At 41.9% G+C, this 4,701-nt stretch overlaps 1 protein-coding gene and 1 long non-coding RNA gene across 2 annotated transcripts in view; both read left to right on the forward strand.

Moving 5' to 3' along the window:
• The window catches only part of LOC109309912, a 3,159-nt gene extending 1,495 nt beyond the window's left edge, over positions 1–1,664 (forward strand). The window contains exons 2-3 of the long non-coding RNA XR_002101081.1: positions 366–367; positions 1,653–1,664. This is a non-coding gene — a long non-coding RNA (uncharacterized LOC109309912). The remainder of the gene's footprint in view (positions 1–365; positions 368–1,652) is intronic.
• Positions 1–4,701, forward strand: part of ANKHD1 (ankyrin repeat and KH domain containing 1) — a 171,483-nt gene that overhangs the window by 57,167 nt on the left and 109,615 nt on the right. The gene's annotated exons all lie outside the window — the stretch shown is intronic.

Consider the following 4,701-nt stretch of genomic DNA (forward strand, 5'->3'; position numbering starts at 1 on the left):
TTTTTAAGCAGAGAATTTGGTATTGTTTTTATCAGGGAAAACCAGGATCCCTGATAAGCAGTTATTGTTACCGGCCCAGAAAATCTTTATTGGTGCACCTGTAATTGAAAATATGAAATCAATAATAGTAATAAGAACGTAGACAGTAATGAGTGACACAGAGGTAGTAGGTTGGAAGGTCATGTTGTTCTTCCATTGAATTCCTGTTATTACAAAGTAAATAAGGGACCCAGCACCAACATGGCTAACAGTCAATATTATTCTTTGCTGTCATTAACGTTTAAGCTTGAGAGATGATAAATCTTCTGTCTCAGAGCTTAAGTCAGTAGTGAACTATTAGAGATTAGGAGTAGACCATAAAAGAGATGTATTATCCCTCATCTGTCTCTCTTGGAGTTTCTTGAACAGTTCTGTCAGGTGTAGGTAAGTGATGGATAGGGAAGCAGGTGAAGGTGTGAATTTCTGAAGCATCAGTGTTGCTAGAAACCTCCAGAAGATGAGCATTAGTTTCTGTTTAAAGGTGGCTGTTTATTGTTGAATGTACTAGGCAGTTTCTTATTCTTAACTGTAATAGATGTGAGAGTTGATCAGTATTGCAGATGGGGAGTAAGTTTAACATCCATGTGGGGATTTATCTGACTGTGTTGAAGGAATAGGTTGGAGCCTGGATTGAAGGAAAAATAGGTAATTTTCAAATAAAACAAGGTTCCCAAGAAATTATAATTGAAGTAAGGATTAGGGTTATATCAAAGTGCAGAAATTTGGGGTTTACTTTTTTTTTTAATTCAAGATCAAATGTACCTTTTTATGAAACTAACAATCAAAAGCAGATGATTTACGAAGCTATTCATTAAAACAGAGCCATAGTAATTGGAACTTTAAATTATCATTATGCCTTTTCAGTAACTCATCAGCCTTACTCAGGATCAAAAATGATTGTGACTTAAAATGTAGTGAACATCAGCTTTAAATTGGGAATGTAAATATAGTTGTAAAAGTATCTGTTTAACTTCCTCTAATTATATCGGTTAAATAGTTGACCAATAACACAAACTGAGACGGAGCTGCTGCTGGGAGCTGCTCCTGGCCTTTAGGTGGTGGAATGAGGCAGTGGCAAGCCCAGGCAGACAACACAGCCCATGGGAAGCCCCATGGTGGGAGGGAGGGAGCATCTGTGAATGAACATGAGTGACTTAATTGACAAATCCCTAGGCTGCTCGCTGTTTTTCTTTTTAACCTCATAGGCCATGGGTACTTATTCCTCCTTGCTCCTCCCTCTCTCCCTCATGCTTACCCTGCCCATGCCTGTTCCTGCTGGGGCATCATGTGGCTTCCCTCCCTCTCCACACCCCCTTCCTTTCCAGACTGCACCCTGCCCGTTTATCACTGGGCGTATCAGTTAAATGATTAATCGTTTAACCTTTCATATCTCAACTTAAATGTTGTATAAAATTAGTAGTTTAAGGGAACAATTGAGGTATTTAGTCCGAGGTGGTTGCCTCTAGACCAGTGGTTCTCAACCTTTTTTAGACTTGAGGCACTCCTTGGAAAATGTCAGCTCTTAATTTTTTTCAAGTGTGTTTTGACTATATAAAAATAATAAAGTAATTTTTCTGTTGCAAAGAGCTCAGAGACTGCAACAGATCAGAAAGTTTGCAATAGGCCAAATGCCCCTGGCATCACTTCTCTAAACAGATATAAAGTTTCAATACCAAAAGTTAATGAATAAGACATAGCTATTGCTTCCATTAATGTGGAAGGGTAGCTGACACAGAGAATGACCTAATAATGACCTCAGGCATATGTTTGGGGGAAAACACATTTGCATTTAACAAGAAATATATATATTTGCTGAAGATTCCATGCAGGAATTCATAGATGGTTAGGAGTTGGAAGGGACCTTGTAGATCATTGGGTCCAGTCCCCCTGCACTAGGCAGGAAAAGACAGCTGGGGTCAAGTGACCCCCAGCGAGGTGACTTTCCATCTCCTTTTGAAGATTTCCAGGGTAGGTGACTGCACCATCACTGGAGGGAGTTTATTCCACAGTCTGGGCACCCTGATTGTGAAGCAGTTTTTCCTGGAATTGAGCCTGAAGCGGCCTTCCAGGAATTCATATCCATTGCTCCTGGTCTTTCCCAGGGGTACCCTGGTGAAGAAACTGTTCTCTGAGTTATTGATGTACTCCCCTGATACACTACCACTACCAAGCCCCCCTCTCAGCCTTCTCTTCTGTAGGCTGAAGAGGTCCAAGTCCCTCAGGTTCTGCTCATATGGCTCTTCTCTGGACCCTCAAGTTTTCCCATGTCCTTGTTGAAATGTAGCGCCCAGAACTGGACACAGTACTCCAGTTGTGGTCTCACCAGTGTGGAGTACAGTGGGAGTATCACTTCATGCATGCCAGTGGTGTTTGCCCTGCTGGCCACAGCATTGCACTTCTGGCTCACATTCATGCAGTGGTTGATCACCTACCCCTAGGTCCTTTTTGGCCATGATGCAAGTCAAATTGTTGCCACTGAGCCTGTAGGTAAGTTGTGGATTGTTTACCCCCAGATGGAGCATGTTGCACTTCAGAGTGTTGAATGCTGAGAAGTATGACTTAAGTGGTTTCTCAATTCAGTCAGAAAGAATTTTTAAGCATTGGTCAAGAGCATATCTTTAATCTTGTTCTCAAAAACCATTGCTTTTTCTGAAAATTTCAGAATAATTAGTTTGAGGCAAATAATACATCATTTAAAAAAAAAAAAGGGGGGGGGGTAGCCTAAACATTTTGGCGTATCTGGAAGAGCAAGGAAACTGTAATATTATAGCCAACCCCTCCAATACCACCAAATTTGCACTAAGGAGAATACCTGTGACAGACTCCTTGCTAATCTCTAAAGCGCTTTCACTTAACAAGGACACTCCTCCAGAGAGAGAGATTGCACTTTTGAAAGAGCCATCTCAGATACCACATGAAGAATTGCTGCAGTACAGAAAGAAAATCCTGATGAATTGCACATCATTAGTTATGACATACCATTGGTGATGCATAGGGGGTGCATGCAAGTGCACATGCCACCCTCTAAGATTGGCAGTGCATCCTCTTAGACTGGCTGCTGCTGGTGGTGCCTGTGGGCAGTCACTGCTCGCCACCCTTTCCCCTCACTGCTGATGCTGCTGGTGGCACCTGGGGGCTATCACTGATGGCTGGTCAGTGCTCGCCACTCCCTTGTCATACCCGACACGGCTGTGGCTACCTGCAGGAACCACCCATCCTAGCCTTTAAACAAGCAGCGAACCTTGCCAGCCTCATAACCAGAAGCAAACTTCCTATTGCCCAAAGCACACTGAATGGATCCAGACTGTGCCAAGACAAAAACCTGCCAACACATCTCCACTACTCCCACAATAACTACAATCCACAACAGAACCATCACCGTTCCTGGATCTTATACCTCCACCTCCAGAAATGTAATACATCTCATTCAGCTCACTAAATGCCCTGATGGGAAATATGTAAGAGAAACCAAGCAACAATGGAGTGCCAAAATGAATGCACAGTGCAAATCCATCAAAGACAAAAATACCCAAATACCTGTAGGTGCACACTTCTTACAAGAAAGCCACTCTCTCTCCAATCTCTCAGTTGTAATCCTCAAAGGGAATTTACAAAACGCCTTTTGCAGATGAGCCTACGAACTTCACTTCATCAACCTACTGGATAAAAAAAAATCATGGACCAAATATAGACATTGGATTTATGGCACATTATAATCTGCCTGTCATCTGGTAACACAAGGTAACCTGTCTACATTTTAGCAGCTACTTCTTCTATCAACAGTTAAACATTCCCTCCCTACCCCACCACCTCTCACACCTATTGTCTTCCACCCCTCTGATCCTCACTGTCATGTATTTGCATTTTCACAGACCTGCATTTTGCATATTGACTTTTATTTTACCTAGGAGAGCACACAATTTGCCAGCAGACTGTATATGCCTGAAGAAAGGTGTTTGTACCCAAAAGCTTACAAAGAACAATTTCCCCAACTATTTAGTTTATCTAGTAAAAGATATCACATCTACTCAAATTACCTTGTCTGCTTATGTTCTTAGACCAACATGGCTACGAGCAGCAACCCTAAATCATGGATAAATATCATCATATATTATATGAGTTATAGGCCACCCTTCCGAGCAAAGGTTTAGGAAGGTTTACAGCAAGAGAAGCCACTTGGGGGAACTGTCTTTTGTATTCCTGCAAATCATATTCTTCTGACGACCTTCAAATAAATACACATGGATAAAGTGAGATTACCTGAACTGGGATAAATTATCAGTTTGTGGATGAGCTGTATTAGCATCATCAAGAGGAAGTAAGAGCCCCAACTGACAGACATTTTTATAGGTACTGCTTGTTGTGCCCATCATAGCAGTGCATCTTAAAGCCAGATCCGTGCCAGGTCTTAAACCGCCAAGGATGGAGATTCCACAGCCTCTGGGTAACCTGTTCCAGTGCTTCACCCTTTTAGGAAGAACGATTTTCCTAATATCAAACCTAAACTTCCTTTGATGCAACTTGAGAACAGTTGTTCCTTGTTCTGTCATCTGCTACCACAGAGAACAGTCTAGCTCCATTGTCTTTTTAACCCCCATTCAGTTGGTTGAAGGCTGCTATTAAATCCATTCTGTTTTCTCTTCTCCAGGCTAAGTAAGCCTA

Source organism: Crocodylus porosus, unplaced genomic scaffold, assembly GCF_001723895.1.
Source record: "Crocodylus porosus isolate Cpor-Errol unplaced genomic scaffold, CroPor_comp1, whole genome shotgun sequence".
Taxonomy (NCBI): Eukaryota; Metazoa; Chordata; order Crocodylia; family Crocodylidae; genus Crocodylus; species Crocodylus porosus.